The sequence below is a fragment of the Chionomys nivalis genome, chromosome X, assembly GCF_950005125.1.
Source record: "Chionomys nivalis chromosome X, mChiNiv1.1, whole genome shotgun sequence".
NCBI classification, from domain to species: Eukaryota; Metazoa; Chordata; class Mammalia; order Rodentia; family Cricetidae; genus Chionomys; species Chionomys nivalis.
Window position 1 is genome coordinate 72,650,938 of NC_080112.1, and position 19,113 is coordinate 72,670,050.

Here is a 19,113-nt window from a genome sequence, read left to right on the forward strand (position 1 = left end):
AGTTGCTTTCAGGCCTGCTGCTTCCAGCAAATGCTGTTACACACACACAGACACACACACACACACACAGTCTCTTTCTCTCTCTGCGTGCAGTATGAAGATCAGGATGCAAGCTCTTAGCTACTACTCCAGTGCCATACCTGTAATGCTTTTCGTTTATTTATTTATTTATTTATTTATTTATTTATTTATTTATTTATTTTTGGTTTTTCGGGACAGGGTTTCTCTGTGGTTTTGGAGCCTGTCCTGGAACTAGCTCTTATAGACCAGGCTGGTCTCGAACTCACAGAGATCTGCCTGCCTCTGCCTCCCAAGTGCTGGGATTAAAGGCGTGTGCCTTTAATAGCCTATGGACATATCCACCTTATATGAAATATTCAATAAGGAAAACCACCTTTTGAATCATTTTTTTTTTTTTTGGTTTTTCGAGACAGGGTTTCTCTGTGGTTTTGGAGCCTGTCCTGTCTGTAGACCAGGCTGGTCTCGAACTCACAGAGATCCGCCTGCCTCTACCTCCCAAGTGCTGGGATTAAAGGCGTGCGCCACCACAGCCCAGCTCACCTTTTGAATCATAAATGAAACCACTATAACAACATAACTAAAAGGTTTTTCTCTGGCAATATCTAACTCAATTTGAAACGAATAGCAGAAGCCAGGTATTGGTGGTGAATACTTTTAATCACAGCGGAGGGCAAGTGGTTCTCTGTCTTTGAAGCAGCCTGGTCTACAGAGTTCCAGGAAAGCCATGGCTACATAGAGAAGCTCCGTCTTGAATACCCTCAAAACCCAAGGGGGGTGGGGGTGGGCGGGCATCAATAGCATAATACACTACAAAGCATCCTATGGGAGAAATTAGAAAATATTTGACTGAATAAAAGGAAAATTTAAGACATAAGTACGTATAACCATGGCAGTCCTTGGAAAACAACTAGTTATAATAGAAAATGAAAGTTTTCCAAAGGATTATATCTTACAATTACTTAAAAGTGCCAGTGCTATCTCGGGGGCAAAGACACTTGCTCTCCAAGACTGACGATCTGTGCCGGATCTCTAGAACTCAAAGTGGAGGCTAAGGCAGAAGGCCTACCGTGAATTACAGAAGAGCATGGATTACACAGTGAGACCATGCCTGAAAACAAAACAGAACCTTGCATGACTTTATTTTTCACTTGGGAGATAGAAGGCAGACCTCTAAGTAGTTAGAGACCAAATTAGTCTACATAGCATGTTCTGGGCCAGCCAAAGCTACGAGGAGAAAAAAATTAAATACAACAAAAACAAAAGACAAATTTAAAGAAAGAAATGAAACTCCAAACAAGCAGACAAAATGACATTAAAAACTATAGCATCAGGCGTCAGAGATACAGCTAGCTCAATTGGTAGAGTATTGGCTTAGCATCAGTGGAATGCTGGGTCTGCTCTCCAGGACTGAATAAACCCATTCTCGTGAGACAGGGGTATTCCCAGCACTAGGGAGATAGAGGCAAAAGGACCAGAAGTGCAGAAGGACCAGAAGTCCTTGCCTGGGATATTTGAATAGAGGTAAGTAATGGCTGCACAGATGCAATCTGAAGCAAATTCCAACACTTCAGCGGAAGACAAGAGCTACGGCCTAGTTAGAGCAATGCGGAATAAATGCTTACATATACACTGTGGAGGCTACTGTCTGTCAAAGAAAGAGCTGACTAAGGGACTTTTGTTTTTCTTTTTTAATTTGTGTTTTGGTTCCTGAGATAGGGGCTTCACTGAAAACCAGCTCTGGCTGTCCTGGAACTGCTGACCCTGAACTCACAGTGCCTCCCAAGTCAAATTATTGCTTAGGCGGCCTAATTAGTTCCAATGACCTTTGTCACACCAAATGGAATCTACTTGAGGGAATCAGGTCATATAGATTACAACTGGCTCCAGAGAGCGGGAAAAATTACTTTGAGGTAAAATTGAGATTGGATCAAAATATCAGAGATGTTCTGAATAGGACGACACAGATAATGCATACAATGGCACACAATGACCAGGTTGTAGGTGAACAGATGCGAATATATCTACTGAACGGGAGCTAGAGATGGAACTCAGAAAGCCAGGTAATACTCTACAACCATGGCACAAGCCCATCCTTATGTCATGTGTACTAATATGAAGAAGATATTAGGCCACAACAATTGGAGCATGGTGCATACAGAGCAAGTTCCACAATAGCCAGGACTACAGAGAAACCCTGTCTCCAAAACCAAACAAACCAACAAGAATAGATTTATAGTCACATGCCTGAACTGTCTCGTATGAAACTTTGCTTAAGAATTCTTACAAGCACACACACACACTCATATAGGCAGAGACACAGAGAAACCCTGACTTGAAAGAAAAACAACACAGGAAAAAGTAGAAGAAATCTTATATGCTGGGATAGTGCCAGGAAAGACTGCAAAGTTAGAGAAAAACCCTGTCAAAAAAAAAAAAAAAAGAAAAAAAAAAAAGGAACCCTTACACAATGAGGACTTTTGGGCCATCAGCCGTTATTTATTGATTTTGACTTTGAAGTTAAAGGTTAATTCAATGAATTTAATGTAATTTTTTTTTCCCTGAGACAAGGTTTCTCTGCTTAACAGTTGCAGCTGTTTCCTCAGGGTATCCCCAAAACTACCAGAGGCCACAATTCGCAGGAAAAAATATATCCACATTCCCAAAATATGGGTTATGGATGTTTATTATTTTTTAATGGCAGGTGGATGGTCAGCAAAAAGGATGAACAAAGGAGATTATAATGGGAGATTTTGTTCTAAAAAAAAAAAAAAGAGAGGGCACAAAAATGATAATAGAGTCTACTTTAATCCAAGTATTTTCTGTTGGTATGACTTTGGCCAGCTAGGACAACCAGGCATACAGAGAAACACAGTCTTGAAAAAACTTACAAAAAGGTTATATTCTAATGGGTTATAGAAATATTCACATTTATTCACTACGAGTAGGGTTATGATTTGTGCAACTGTAATGTGAATAATTAAAAAGCACCTTTATGAAGTCTTCAAATAAACAAATTCCATGGTAGAAGTTAATTTTCAGGAAAATATGATTACAATGTTACATGCTTTAAAAAAATTCACCAGGCCGGGCGATGGTGGCGCACGCCTTTAATCCCAGCACTCGGGAGGCAGAGGTAGGCAGATCTCTGTGAGTTCGAGACCAGCCTGGTCTACAAGAGCTAGTTCCAGGACAGGCTCCAAAGCCACAGAGAAACCCTGTCTCGAAAAACAAAAAAAACAAAAACAAAACAAAACAAAACAAAAAAAATTCACCAGGCCCAAAAAGTAGAGTAATATGGTAATGTCTAAATAAATCCATATCCTATGTAGACTTTATATTGTATTTATCAAAGAACATGACATAGAAATATACTTTTAAATTCTGAAATGATAAAACACCAGAATAAAAATAGAGTAAAACGTATACTGTTATAAAATTCTATTTTACACATTACTTTTCTAAAGAATGGATGGTAAATAGACTCAGATGTTATGACCAGTTATTTCCAGGAAGAAGAAAAAAGAAAAAGCCCAGTCCAATAGAGACAAGTAGTTTTTTCAATGGTCTTCACCCAATATGCCACATTGTTGTCCTCTGGGTGTTGCTTCTCTTGTTCCTTCAGGTACTGCACCCACTGATGAGCGACACCTGCCAATGTGATAAAATGTCATCATGACACCAAATTCAAATGGTCCAGTGAGCTGATAGTGGGAAGAATCCTCAAACCCACAGAGTAATGTGAAACTCGGAGTTCCTGTCCCCTAAACCTCTTCTATAATCCGTCTCCAAAGCAGCAGCTCCTTATATCGTGTCTCTCCCATCACATCATGCATTAGATCCCAGTCTGACATTTATGGCTATGGCAGCTCTGAGGACAAGGTCCCCACATTCTACTTTTTCACTTAGTTAATTAGCCCTTCTTATGCTATCTCCTGTCCTTGAGACTTATAAATCTGGACCCGATTCAACTGAAACTATGGTGTTTGCCAACTGGGTAAGCAGAAATCTCCAAAGAAGCAGTGACATTTAAAATGACACAAGACAAAGATATGTATGAAGCTTCATTATGTGCTCCGCAGAAGAGATATTATTCATTCCCTTTTCCTTCATCACTTTCTCCCTAGGGGACCCTAGTAGTTGCCTTCTAAATTCACTCACAAATATCAGTCTTTTCCCATTGGTAAGAGCTTGGTGGTCCCATATCTGCATAATGTCAAGCATTTGTTCTTTGGACAACCTTCCTCTATATTCTCTTTGTGCGCCACTCCTGCTATTACATCCCGAGAGCATCCTGGATTCCATGCCAACATTCAGCCTCTTTACTCACAATGTCGGTTTCACTGATCCGTTTCTGAACAGGGAAAGGAAGAGAGATTGCTGAAACATATCACGGTGGGGTAACAGAAAGGGGGTGTAAAGAACAAAAATTCTGTTAGGACACGTAAGCTTGACTCAAGGTTACCTTGTGAATTTATTGGGAAAATATTTGAAAGTCACATGTTGTCCATATCTATGACCTATTCCACCTATCCCCAAGACAGAAGAATTAAGCAAGACTCCTAAAGTACAATATTGACTCCTGCAATCTTTGCCCCCAAACAAATTCTAGGTAGTATCTGATGACCAAGCCAAAAGGGAGAGATCAGAGACTGTCGTTTATTGTTGGGTAATGCTTCTCCAGTTGCCAAAATGACATCAGCTGGCTGGTGCCACAGTAATGAACACGAGCATTCAGCAGTGAAGCGGTGACTATGGGAATATTCAGCTTTCATTAGTGAACTGAAAAAGAATTATAAACAGAATCTGCAGCTACGTTCCCCACATCTTTCACATACTTTCTTCTGATACTAGAACCTGGGGATTTTTTACTATGAGTGGTGTATGTAAGTAGTCAATCACACTATAAGGATTTACTATGTAAAGACAGGAATGGTTCACATGCACAAACCAGGAAAAAAGGTTGGTATGTAACTGAAAAAATCCACTTCTTTTCGGGATGGGCTTGTTGTCCTTTTTCCTCTACCTTAAAACAAGGGGTAATTATAAAGCAGGTTTGCGTCTTTGAGGAACTAGTCAGGAGAACAGTGATCATTAAATCTCTGTTAAAATACGATAACACCGAAGAATAGCCATGGATCCTATCCTCAGCAAATAATATTCAAAACAAAAATGAGGCCGGGCGGTGGTGGCGCACGCCTTTAATCCCAGCACTCGGGAGGCAGAGGCAGGCGGATCTCTGTGAGTTCGAGACCAGCCTGGTCTACAAGAGCTAGTTCCAGGACAGGCTCCAAAACCACAGAGAAACCCTGTCTCAAAAAACCAAAAAAAAAAAAAAAAAAGAAAAATGAGATAGGTGGGGTACATTGTGCTCCTGTTACAGGACAGCCAGGGATAAAGAGTGAAACCCTGTGTCCAAGAAAGAGACTTACATGCTGCTTCACAGACAGAGTCTACTCCTGGCCTCAGATCCGTCCAGGGACCACTTAAAACATGTGCTACTCTTGTTAACTTCCCTCTCCTCAACTAAGGAAACCAAATGGTATTCTGCCACAAGACTCGAAAGTCCTGTATTTACTTCCACAGTTTGGTGATTCGTGCCCTACATTCTCCTGCCAACCGTATACTCTAGCATTTGTGCCTGAAGAGACCTTTTCTAAAACTTCTGTCCCGAATCCATACTTTGCAGTTCCCCTTTCAGCAGCTTCACCTCCATAACTGTGTCAGTGGTCAGCGGCCTAGTCACAGTCCATCTCTGAATTTTCACGATTGCCAAGTTGTCTTCTTTTCTTAATAGCTCTGCATCAGTGAAGAGGGAGGTTCTTTCACATAAAATTACTATGTACTAACAAGATGCAGGTTTTACCCTTTGTTGTAGCTCGAAAGAGCACTGTTCCCATAGGCTCATGAGTTTGAACACAGGTAGTGGTACCAGTTGAGGCCTTACTGTTTCCCCAAGCCGGACTACATGGCACACTGCCTGCCGTGGAATGTATGTATGTTTGTATGTGTGTGTGTGTGTGTGTGTGTGTGTGTGCGCGCTTCTGGAGCTGAGAGCAACAAATAAACCCTGTTCTCGAATTTGCATTTGGACATGACATTTTGTTCACAGCCTTAGAAAAGTAACTAGTAAAGGGTGTTGAAGAGGTTGATTAAGGTGTATTCCCTTTCTAATACATTAACAGATTTCACAAGGGATAATAGAGATCAAGTATATAAGAAGGAAAGGAAATATGAGCTCTGGAGTGTGTAGACAGGAAATGTGGAAGCATACCTAGTAATGCAGTTGAGGGGAGAGCTGGACAAGGATGAAAATGAAGAAATCACTACCAACCATAATAGCAGACACCAGAATGCAAGGATGAAGCTTTGACTCAATGATCATTGTGGTCCAACCTAGGGAGTAATTGGTAGCAATTATAGTAACAACATCAGCAATCCAACATCCACAAGCAGCCAATTCCAAACACAGGCATAGAAACGAAATGTTTCATAGGAAACACATTATCAAATATGACATTTAAGGCACTTGGGCTTCTATTTTCCCTTTTATACCCTCAGCATAGATAAGATATGGCTATAGAACGCTTTTCATAAAACAGTCATGAAAAGGTAAAATACAATCACTATAACAGTCCTCATCCTACGACAGGATTCAGAAGGAAGTACGTTGAATAGACCTTGCGCGCTGTAGGCACTGGAGGCAAATGGCAGGAAGAAGCTGAGTCAATGGAGAACACAAAGCAGGCGCCCAATTAATGTCTGTTGATGATTCATTTTTTCATTCAACAAACATTTAATGAGGCCTACAATGTGCACCAGATTAGCCAGTGTGAATACAAAGACGAATACGACACCATCCTTTCCCTGATAGATGAGAGCCATAGACACGGACAATGATAATACAACCTGCTAAGTGCTAGAACACTTAGCAGGTTGTATTATATTCACCCGAGTAGGATTTCTTCAGAGGAGCACCACTCCAGGTTGCTGCTGGATCCTTGAAGTCCTCCTGAGCACGAATGTGTGCTGTTGTTCCTTTCTCTCATGCGTTGACTGTCCCCAAAACTAACAATTAAAGCTTTAATTTAGAATGCCTGATATAATTTACATATATTTTCATGGAAACACTAAAAATTAAACACAGTATGATGGAACAAAGGTTCGGCGTGTTGGACAATAGGCATTAAATAACACATGTACTAAGCGGTTGAAGTTAGGTTTCAAAAATGCTGTGACTATTTCCAAAGCATCCTTTTCTGTGTTTATACAACAGCCTTTATATAAGTGTAACAAAATTCAACAGGTTTTAACTTAAAATAAAGAGTAAAGGCAATATATTACTAATCAGAATACGGATGAAAAATTCATCTAGTTTCCAATATGTACTATAAGAAAAAAATGTGATTTCATACCAGTATATCACTGAAAACAGTTTTTCTCCTAACATCCTGACAATTCAGAACACATAGTGCTATTTATCTTTTCATGGTCCACATAGTAACTGTAACTGACATAGCTTTTGGCATATTTCTGACTGGTTAATACCTCTAATATTCTAAGCAGTCCGATCTACTGGGAAAAAACAGGAAGCAGTCTAAGAACAGCAGGCTAGCTAATGCCAAGACCTAAACCCCAGAGAGCTCAGAGATTCCACTCTGAAATCCTCCCCTGAAGCACTCCAAGTTCATGATTAATACAGGCTTCGGGAAAAGGCCACCTACTACTTCCACGGCTCACAAAGATAATTAGCATACATCTGAAGTGGAAAACATGTCTGGGGGTATTTTGTTTGAGAAGGGCTCTTGTTATGAAACCCAGAATGGCCTCACAGTCAGTGTAATTTTTCTCTGTAAGCATCTCCAGTGCTGGGATTATATGCATATGACTACATGCCAGGCCAGTCAACACTGACTATTTAATTCTTTTACACATTTGTGGTTTGACAGAAAAGCAATAGACAATGCTTTATTGGCAATGGAGCCAATAAAGAAGACTAATTAATTTATTCCTTCAAAATCCTCCATATTTTACTTAAAACAAAAATAAAAATCTAGAGAAAAGGCTGAGAGTGAAAGCAGAGCGGTCAGGATGAGAATGATGAGGAACATCACATTTCACTGTCTCCCTGAGAGTCAACACTGGTTGTGGCTCTTTCCATGAACTCAACGCATTCTGTTGAAGTAGGAGTAGGGGTTTGAAGAAGGGGGTGTACATTTTTCAGTTTACTTTTCTTGCTTGTCTCCTCTAATTTTCTAGTAAGAACCCTCTAGCTGACCTTTTATCAAATACCACAACTTTTTTTATTTTTTAAATTTATTTATTATGTATATAGTGTTCTAGGCACCAGATTTCATTATAGATGGGTGTGAACCATCATGTGGTTGCTGGGAATTGAACTCAGGACCTCCAGAACAACAGTCAGTTCTCTTAAATTCTTCTTCTTTTTTTTTTTTGTTTTGGTTTTTCGAGACAGGGTTTCTCTGTGGTTTTGGAGCCTGTCCTGGAACTAGCTCTTGTAGACCAGGCTGGCCTCGAACTCACAGAGATCCGCCTGCCTCTGCCTCCCGAGTGCTGGGATTAAAGGCGTGCGCCACCACTGCCCGGCAGTTCTCTTAACTTCTGAGCCATCTCTCCAGCCCACAAATACCACAGCTTTTGACCTTAACTATTTGTAACTACCACCAAAATCATCACAAGCATCCCTTTATGGAAAGGCTCATAATAGAAAACAAATTCTACAACATTCAAGCCAAAGCCCTGCTCTTAACAGCAGTTATAGCCTAATGTTGCAAAGTCCATGTCCATGCTTTTGACAGAAAATCTTTCTCCATTGTTTGCCTCTGAATCTCTCTCTCTTTTTTTTTTTTTTTTTTTTTTTTGGTTTTTCGAGACAGGGTTTCTCTGTGGCTTTGGAGCCTGTCCTGGAACTAGCTCTGTAGACCAGGCTGGTCTCGAACTCACAGAGATCCGCCTGCCTCTGCCTCCCGAGTGCTAGGATTAAAGGCGTGCGCCACCACCGCCCGGTTCTGAATCTCATTTTTGTACACCTTTTTCCATTAAGAGTATATATACAAAATTGCATTATTCTTGAATGCTAATAAATGAGTAAACTATAGAGAAATGTATTAAGCTCAACATGGCAAAGATAGCTAAGAGAGGAGTCAGAAGGAGTGGGGGGCAGAGACAGAGACAGTGGGAGGAAACCAGAGACTCTCCCAACCCAATGAAGTGTTTTTTAATGAATTTTAGTTGAGGGTTCAGATTGCCTACTTGAACTAGAAGCTGACAACATGACTTAAAGAAAACAGACATCTCTCTGAGCTGAATAGTAGCTCCCATAGTTCTAGACAATGTCTAAAGCCCGACTCTCATTCATATCGTGAAGAAAACACACGTGCCTCCTAAAAGCAGCTAGCACTGAATCCTGTTAAGACTGTCTGCAGGGGAAAAGAAAAGGTTAACCATGGACAAAAAAGCCTGACTGGGAATACAACAGATAGTTTAAAACTTCTCAGTTGTTTGAATACCTGGCTTGATAATATTTTATCTAAGCTATTAGTGATTGATGGTTTACTTGAAACCCCCATTTAAGAGGTCACATTGCTCTGCCAAGCACTCTCTCAATTGGGAACTGCAGCTGGCTGCTTAAGGCCTTGCCATTGGAATCTTGTTTACTTGTTTTTGTTTTCTTCAAGATGGGATTTCTCGGTAGCACTGTCTATCCTGGAACTCCCTCTGTAGACAAGGGTAGAGATGTGCCCGCCTCTGCCTCTTGAGTTCTGTATTAAAGGTATGCACACCACTGTCCAGCTTCTGTTGTACATTTTTGCGTAGAAAACTTGTTGTTATGCTTCTGTCTCACTCAATAAATCCAGTGAAAACAAAATTGGAGACATTGTTTCCCTAAGCTGTACAAAATGCTAGACTACATAGTGAGACAACAACACAACAACAAAAAAGAAAAAAGAAATAAAAAAGAAAACCCTACAAATAGAAGAGTATATCATGTCTGTTTTTGATAAAAGGTATTACAAACAAACAGAAAAACCACTTAGCAGTACACTGAAACTGTTTAATATACACAGCTTCCTGGACTAAGTAGACAACATATTGTTTAGCATTACACCATTACACATTCTGTCCAGAAAAATATACCTGTTACCATTCAGCATTCCCTTGAACTTTGGTCACTCAATGCCTGATCTCCTGCCAATTATGGAGTTGTCTAAAATCCAGAAGTCATATGCCTGGAATTAAATAAAGCTTCCCTTCTGTATGAAGCTTGTCTATCTCACATTTCATTCCCATAAGATTAATTCTTCCCTACCCTTACCGGGATTGGTAGTAAAGAAGACCAACACCCTTACCAAATCATGGTCATAAGCTCTAACTAATAAAATTATTCCAAGACCAGAAACACACACACACACTTGAGGAAGCATATAGAACACAGTAGTAGGAACAGTACACTGATATATCCTGTGCTTTTTGTATAAGACTACTTTTCTTAGACTGCTTTGTAAGTTTATTACTGTACCAAATATGAGACTAAAGTTATAGCCTTACATATTCAAGATTCCCATTGCTCCTATGGAAATTTCTAAGACACAAATCAGTAATTCTCAGTTCATCAGCCTCAAGTCGACTGAAGCCAAAAACAGTGGCACTTCTGAGTTATCCTACTTCATCTATCCCTAAGGAGATCCTAGCTATCCAGGAGCAGAGCATGTATATTTATCATGAACAACAAAGGAAGTCCCACAATGACCAGAAAACTGTTTTGCTATGAACACCCCTTAAAGCAATAACATCACTCCAATACCATTAATGAGAAACTACCAACATTGCAAGTCAGTCTATTTACCTAATGTAGAAAGTTTGATAGCACGCATCAATATAGCCTTAGGTCACCTTAAACAGTAAATAAATGGGGAAAATGTAACCCAGTTTATGAGCATAATGTTCAAACCACAGCAGAAAATCCATTAATTATTAAAGGAAAGGAAGATTTGAAAATATACGAGGATTTGAAAATAACAAAAAGGCCTTGAGGCTTATCATTTGACCAGTGGGTAAACTGATGTTTCCCAAAGGGCAGGGATCCTGCATATCATACAGAATTGTATCTCAACTTGCGGAGATAACACGTACTTAGAAGATAGGCAGTGACTGTTAGGAATGCCAAAACTTTAAGGAGCGCGTGGCATTTGTGATAAAGTATCTACTTTTGTTGGCTACTTGACCTTAGTCAAATTCCCCTTTTTACTGGAAAATTCTGATTGGTGCAATTACAGGCAGTTCACTGGAAAACATATTAGTGGTAGGATCTATGTAATAGGCGTGGAAGGGAAAACATCAAAAACTGTTTCCAAGGAAAGACAAATGATAGAAAAAACCTTTAAATTCAAATAGAAAAACTTTCTCTGCCACACATGGGGCATGAGGCAGACAAGTAGAGAGACAAATAGAGAAATCCTATCCGCAGACTAAAAGACCGGGAATTGATATTTATTTCTCTTGTCCATCCTCTGTTCAAGCCCCCCTCTTACCGGGACTGACATACACCACACAGGGACATTTTCTCTTAGCAATTTTCCTAGTGCCAGGATAGCTCATGTGGAAGTACCACATCCTGTTTTTAAATCCGTTTCCTACATGTTGAATGGAAGTCAGATAACCTAGGCATAGATTCTTGCTGCCAACATCTTCAAAAACAAAAAGACAGCCTGGTCTACAAGAGCTAGTTTCAGGACAGGAATCGAATGGCTATGGAGAAACCCTGTCTCGAAAATTCAAAAACAAAACAAAACAAAACAAAACCAAAACCAACCAACCAAACAAAAAACCAAAAAGAAACTTCATCCCATGGTCTATTTCCCGGACACAGCTGTGTCTATGACAGGTGTTGGGGCATAAACACTTCCCAGAATTCTAGGGGGAGTTGATCAACATGCTAATGCACCTATGCCTACCTCTGGATGGTACTAATAAATCCTTTTGTACCAGTAACCCTTGGTGTCTTGTATACACTTGCCCTTTCCAAAATCCAACATTTTTTAGGTCACCTATGCATCAAACACAATGCTTTTACTGCCACATAGAATGTTCTAGAATTGAAATATGAAATTCAAGAAGGCATCAAGCATGTGAAAGCAGAGGTAACAAGCATTTAGGAGTAAGCCCAGTTTAAAAGTATTACACTTAATCTGTGTATATGCTGTGTAACTGCAGACACACATGCACCAAAAGGATGGTGAGGGAAGGACTACATGGAAGTATCAATTCTTTTCTCCCATAACACTGGTACCTCAAGCTTAAAGTCCAAGAATTCATTCTTTCTCTTGAATGCTTTTTAATGTGATGGTATTGGGATTTGGAAATGGAAACATTCAGGTTCTTAATCTTGAAGGTCATACTGAAATCACCGCAGCCATCCTATATGACAGTGATCAAAGATGTATTTTCTTCGTGTTCTAACAAACCTTATGACAGTACATCGAAGACAAGCAAAGGACACCACTATATCCAGGCTCCTTCCTTCACCCGTTTATTCTCTTCACTAGAAATCTTCCATTAACATTTTAAAGATTAATGCCCACAAGCTCCTTTCTGGAAATATATCCATCGTATTATAACATTATCTTGAGTTTTCTTAGAACTCTTACTTTCAAGTCTAAGCTCCAGCTTTGCCATTTAGAATAGGTAGTATCCCAGAAATTTAAATTGTAGGATATAGCAGGTCTCCAAGGGAAACATGGGTGATAGCATTTGGATGAACAAAATTCTGTTCTTATTTCATAGAGAAAGCAATCCCTTCTGCACTTTTGTAAAAATGGACACTTGAAATCTCACCAGCACATAGGTGACTAATGGCTTTCCTTTCATAGTATTCTATCTCTGAAGAACAAATAAGGAGTTAGGTTTTTTTTTTTTTTAAAAATCATCTTTCAGTAGCATTGGAATCTTTTCTTAAGAAAACTATCTTCCCCTAACAAAAATATATGGATTAGATCAGTGAACTAATACCCTTAATTGTCAAGTTGCGAGCCCATTAGTGATGGCAACAACTATAATCCCAATATTTGAAAGGTCACTATGCTCTACGTGAGTTCTACGCCAGGCTGGTCTTGCCTTGAGTAAAAAAAAACACTTTTTTGTTTGTTTGTTTGTTATTTAGTAATGCTGAAGCTGGTGGCTTCTAAATCCAAGTACTCACGAGGGTGAGGCTGATCTACATAATTCAAGGCCAGGATCACACACATTAAGACCCTGTTTCAAACAAACAAATAAGCAAGAACTGCTGATAAGATATAAGACAATCCTGAATTCCATTAATACACTACTGGCTATGGAAAGGACATTGAAAATGCACAGTAATGCTGACTGGCATCTTATGGAGGGACAACTTGGGACACAAATACATTTTCCCAAGTCCCCTGAACACAATAGCCATATGCCATTGAAACCCAATTTGGAGAAAGATAGATATTAGGGGGATGGGCAGAGTGCTATGTGCTATTAGTAATGTAATATTAGCTGCTGAGAGTACATTCTCTGTGAAATACTATGCAGCCTTTTTCTTCTTTGAAACGTAGCAAACTGAAGTTCTTTCCTTCGTTTTCCGTGCTCATGCACCCCATACCTAACTCTTGCATTCATAAACTTTGGAACACAATTCTGAATATTAATTACTATCCCACTCGTGGGACTTCCATTTTGATCTTTAATAGATGATAAGTCAAGCTATTAATAAAGCTAGTATTAAGTGTTTGCCTTAGTTTTGAACAAGAGCAGAGAAAGAAGCCTGACTGTGCTCACACACTTAAAAAAAAAAATTCACCGGTGTCTAATCAGTTAATTCGCTACTGAGGGTTCTTTTCTCAAACCACTTATAGGCACAAAAGGACAATAGTAGGCTGTCCCCTGTCTGTATCTAACAGTGCAAGGACTTTGTGTGGATTAACTAAAGGAATCTCTCAGATTCAAACCAAGACATTAAAGACAAAAATGGCACAGTAAAAATGTAACAAGCCTCATTATTAGGAATGGCTCAGTGGACAGGATGAATCCTAGGGAGGTTTAGGGCATACTACTTCCATAGGCGAGTGGTTCTCAACCTTCGTAATGCTGTGGCCACAATCGAGAACAAATGCCCTAGCTAAAGAGAAAAAGAATAACGTGTAGGATAAAGCTAAAAAGTTAAATGGAGGTTACAGATATTAGAGGACTGGGTCCAGAAAAACCATGTAAAGCCTGATTAATGGCACTTGCCTCCAAGAATTTTTGTCTTGGTAGTTTTATAGTGATCAAAAGGCAATGCTGAAAAAGAAAAAACCAAAAGGAAGAAGCCAGATTTCTTGCTCATGACAGCTGCTGTACAAGGCTGGGCAGAAACGAGGAACTCATAAGTAGGGGGATTGCTAAACTTTTCATTAAGGAAACTGGGATGGTAAGATGGGTGCCTGGGTAAATATTCGTGGTGCCAAGCTTGACATTCAGGACCCATATGGTAAAAAGAAGTGTTCTCCAGAAATGCTTGACTCCCTTCAAAATTGAGTTCTCTATTTGGATGGCACTTTTATAGTACCGTGGAAAATATCTCATGCTAATGAGTACCATTTGTAAGATTATCAATTATTAAAAATGACTGATCATGGGAAGAAATACAAAAACATCAAGACTATGAAACACATAGACAACATTACAAAAGAGGTAAAACTGCCAGCAGGCCGCCTATTGCAACATTAGGCTTAGGTTTAGAAACGGCATCTACTTGTTGGCAGAACGTACTCTTTGAGAAAATTCTGGACTTCACTAGTTGAGTTTTCTCTAATAAAATACAATGAAAAGAATAGTACTATTTTGACAGTAACATTAAAGCCATATTAATGGAAGACTATCACCTCTCAGGCAAAATAATACCATTTCCCTCTAGGTGCATGCATGCCATTGTCTGCGCACAAACTAAATCCCAATCGGCAGAGTCAAATACTTGACCAAGTGACTTCCACTCAAGAAGTAGGGAGGTCTGAACCTGTACTGTAGTTATTACAAGTTATTACAAGGTTCAGTTAGGTCTGCTCACCTTTGTAGGTCATATTCAGATTCTTACTAGACAAGTACGGCACCAAATCTGAAGGGCATCTGTTATAAACTTTTCCATTCCATCTTTATTAATAGTCCCTAAAAGTCCCAATGGAGCTTACTATTCTCCATATTTAGCACACTGAGATGGGATATTTGAGAGGAATATATGTCAGCAAGATTACCACCAATTGCCTGATGGGAATCAGACAGTTATTATTTCCTTTCTAAAGGCTAGGGATGTAAGTGTTATAATAAAACATCTGTAGGCGACTCTGACCCTAGGTTACTAAGATAACATCACAAAGTTACCAATTGTTATAAAAAATACTGTCTTAAGAAGACAGTATACTTGCTGAACAGTGGTGGAACATGCTTTAATCTCAGCAATTAGGAGGGAGATGCAGGCAGATCTCTGAGTTTGAAGCCAATCTGGTTTATAAAGCAAGTTCTAGAACCTCAAAGGTTGTTACACGGAGAAACCTTACCTGTATACCTGTTGCTGAAGACCCCACACATACTGGTTATAAAACGTTGACTGAACAGAAAGCTCCGTTCCTGTTGCCTAACTTTCATGGGATTGGTGAGTGTGATACAGGTTGGTAGGGGAAGTCCTTATTCAGGAACTTTATGAACTACTATGACCAACGTGGCAAGATATACCAAGGGGTACAATAGTAGCACGATGTTATCTGATGGCTGAACATTTGTAGTGGATTTAAGCTTGCTCTAAATGGGAAAATACCTGTCTGGTATAATAGGTCAGGCAAAGAAGCTATTGCTGGGGAGCTCCCAAGCTCTACAACCTACTCATCACCTGACCTCTAAGCATACACATTAGTACAGCAGTCAGACATCATTAGAAACTGTGCTTGCATACTGCTTGGTGTAGCTATATAGTAAGACCTAAACAAAACAGGCAAATCAAAACAACAGAAATCAATCCGGGACTGCCACGATTTAAGTTTATAATTTCATTTCAAACACAAACAGATAAAAACCATTGTGGTAGGTATGATGGCAAATGAACATAATCTAAGAACTCAGAAAGTAGAGACAAGAGATGGCCATGTTTATAGAGCAAGATCATACAAAACTGTTAGGAAACACACACACACACACACCTGTTATCTATATTCTTTTAAGAAACACGTTTAGTATTTATAAATTATAAAATATATTTAAAAAATTATTTCTCCAATGAGAGATTTCTATGTACTCAAACTTAAACAGGAAAATACTAAACTTTTCTTTGGTTTTCTGGACTTTTTGAAAAAGGAACTCAGGGGGCTCAAACTTGTTATGGAGCTCAGCCCTGGATCTGCTACTTCAATCTCACAAGGGCTTGTCTTACAAGCCTGTAAATATTCCTGAAAATAAAATTTCCTAGTCAGGGTTTCTCTCTGTAGCTTTGGAGCCTGTCCTGGAACTAGTTCTTGTAGACCAGGCTGGCCTAGGACTCAGAGACACGCTTGCCTCCGCCTCCCAAGTGTTAGAATTAAAGGCATGCGTCACCACCCGGCAATATTTTTTAAGGTTGGTATAATCAACATGGAGATATAATCTCATCATTCAGGAAGGCTGAGAGGCAGGAAGAAAACTGAAAAATTCAGGCTAACTTGGCTACATAGAGCTCTGCCACTCTTCAGATGACATTTATGAGATATGAAAACATTTAGCAAAAGCAATAAGGCATGTTCCAGAGTACAAATAGCACAAGAACAAAATGTAGTACCTTAAAAACAAACAAAAAAATTAAAAAAATAAAAATAAAAAAGAGGGTGTGTACTCAGGATACAGACAGCGATTTCTGTGAATTCCAGACCAGCCCGGTCTACATAGTGCATTACAGGACCTTGAATATTGCAGGCAAGTATACTTTTAACAATATTCCTAGATGTAGAAAATGTCTTGGGAAAGTAGCTAAGAAAAAAGCCTGCACTACAAATAAAAACGATTTTGGTACAGAACACTCAGCATTCAGGAGGATGGAGCAGGAGAATTGCTGTGAGTTTAAGACCTATATTACCTACACAGTGACTTCAAGGTTAGTCAGGAATAACCTAGGAAAACACTGACTTGAAACAACAAAAATACTTCTTAGGTTGGCAATGTAGAAGCAATCTTTAAAAACCCTTCAAAGCCAAATAGAGTTCAAGGTAATCTTAGGCTATATTTGCTATATTATTTGGTCAAGGTAAATTAAGACTAGAGTAACATTAGACCCTGTCTCTCCTTAGAGCCTTGGCTGCCTTCCGTAACATTAATAAATCTGTAACCAAAAAGGGGTAATTTGGGGCAGAGCGGTGGTGGTGCACTCCTTTAATCCCAGTGCTCGGGAGGCAGAGGCAGGCGGATCTCTATGATTTTGACGCCAGCCTGGTCTACGGAACGAGTTCCAGTAGAGCTAGGGCTGTTACACAAAGAAATTCTGTTTCAGAACCACCGCCCCCACCCCCCAAAAAAAAACGGGGGAAAAAAAGGCTGGAGGCAATTGGCATGTGTCCTTGAACCTCAAATCTGAGGTCTTTCTTACATCAGAGCCTGACTCTGTAGCCCCAGAATCCAGGGGAAAAAGGTAAACCAAGAATTGTGTGCTTGGAGGTGGAAAAGGAAGGATCCCTGGGGCGAAATGACCTAGTGAATAAGAGGGACTAAGCAAATTCTATTTAGAAAACCCTTCCTTTAACAGATAAGTCTCCAATCACATGCAAATACACTCACAGACAAATGCAAATACATATCCAAACTAAAGCAGAAATGAATTTCTTTAGATAAATGAGCTCCTGCTGTGCAAAGATTTACACTAAGGAAAGAGGAAACACCTTAGGAGGGAAAAAAAAATCCCATACAGAAAACTCAAGTCATCACTTTAAAACAGGTTTCTGAGACTCTATTAAGTTTTATGTTTCTGAAAATTTCTTTCATCTGTCAAAGTATCACGCACCTAAGACCTCACATTCTAACAAGTATAACAGCCAATAAAAATGAACAGGCTTCTGTTAGTGGTGGAATGCTTTTAAGAATTCAAGCCCAGCCGGGCGGTGGTGGCGCACGCCTTTAATCCCACCACTCGGGAGGCAGAGGCAGGCGGATCTCTGTGAGTTCGAGACCAGCCTGGTCTACAGAGCTAGTTCCAGGACAGGCTCCAAAAAAAACCACAGAGAAACCCTGTCTCGAAAAACCAAAAAAACAAAAACAAATTCAAGCCCAGGGCTGGAGAGATGGCTCAGCGGTTAAGAGCATTGCCTGCTCTTCCAAAGGTCCTGAGTTCAATTCCCGGCAACCACATGGTGGCTCTCAACCATCTGGATTGAGGTCTGGTGCCCTCTTCTGGCCTGCAGACATACACACAGACAGAATATTGTATACATAATAAATAAATAAATATTTAAAGCCCAGCCTTTAATCCCAGCACTCGGGAGGCAGAGGCAGCTGATCTCTGTGAGTTCGAGACCAGCCTGGTCTACAAGAGCTAGTTCCAGGACAGGCTCCAAAACCACAGAGAAACCCTGTCTTGAAAAACCAAAAAAAAAAAAAAAAAAAAAAAATCAAGCCCAAACAGGGTGGTGATGTCACCCGTCTTTAATCCAGCTCTAGGGAGGCAGAGGTGGCACTCAGTTCTGGGGGTGCAAGAGCTGCTACACAGACAAACCCTATCTCCAAAGAATGAAAAAGAATATAAGAACAAATATGAGGGAAATGGAGTGTATAGCAGATGGAAATGAACCTTGAAGGACTGAGTAGGAAAATGTAAGATAACAGCAAAAATCTGAGGCAATAAGTATCTAGAGGTAAAAAAATTGCAGAGGCTTTTCTCTAAAGCCAGCGAGTGATTTGGAACTTAAGAGGGCTAGGGACTGACATCCACAATTATTAGTTGGGAGTAAAGATACTTGGTCTCATGTGCTCTCAGTATAATAGAATGATGGCAGTCCCTATTGGCCTAAAACAAAGTCTCTGACCTGGCATTTAAAGCTACAAAAAACAATGCAGAGGCACATGGCA

General features: G+C 39.8%; 1 long non-coding RNA gene across 4 annotated transcripts in view; it reads right to left on the minus strand.

Moving 5' to 3' along the window:
• Positions 1-2,583: 2,583 nt before the first annotated feature.
• Positions 2,584-19,113, minus strand: part of LOC130867326 (uncharacterized) — a 55,114-nt gene continuing 38,584 nt past the window's right edge. For 3 of the 4 annotated variants that reach the window (XR_009056455.1, XR_009056457.1, XR_009056454.1), the window contains 3 exons: positions 6,293-6,414; positions 4,180-4,372; positions 2,584-3,669 (listed from right to left, as the gene is read on the minus strand). This is a non-coding gene — a long non-coding RNA (uncharacterized LOC130867326). The remainder of the gene's footprint in view (positions 3,670-4,179; positions 4,373-6,292; positions 6,415-19,113) is intronic. The other variant, XR_009056456.1, reaches the window with a different exon arrangement.